Source organism: Penaeus monodon, chromosome 22 (genome assembly GCF_015228065.2).
Source record: "Penaeus monodon isolate SGIC_2016 chromosome 22, NSTDA_Pmon_1, whole genome shotgun sequence".
NCBI lineage: Eukaryota > Metazoa > Arthropoda > Malacostraca > Decapoda > Penaeidae > Penaeus > Penaeus monodon.
In genome coordinates, this window is record NC_051407.1 from 37448519 (window position 1) to 37448733 (window position 215).

The following is a 215-nucleotide window of genomic DNA, read 5'->3' on the forward strand; positions in this document are numbered from 1 at the left end:
GGTCTGGGATCGGGTTTTTTTTTTCCTTCCTTCCTCTTTCTTCAAGCGCACCGTTGAGGTAAACACGGGACAACCAGAATACCAGCCCAAAAATTTCGAGTTCCCCGCCGCCTAGGGGGGGGCCCCGCGTGCATGATGCATGCTAGGGGCACGATGTTTAGGTGGCGAACACGCCCGTCCACCCGCAGGAGACACCCGTAGTCAACGAAAAGAAA

The 215-nt window shown here is 55.8% G+C and overlaps 1 protein-coding gene across 1 annotated transcript in view; it reads right to left on the reverse strand.

The window, feature by feature from the left end:
- The window catches only part of LOC119587427, a gene marked incomplete in the record, with an annotated part of 5788 nt that overhangs the window by 4276 nt on the left and 1297 nt on the right, over positions 1-215 (reverse strand).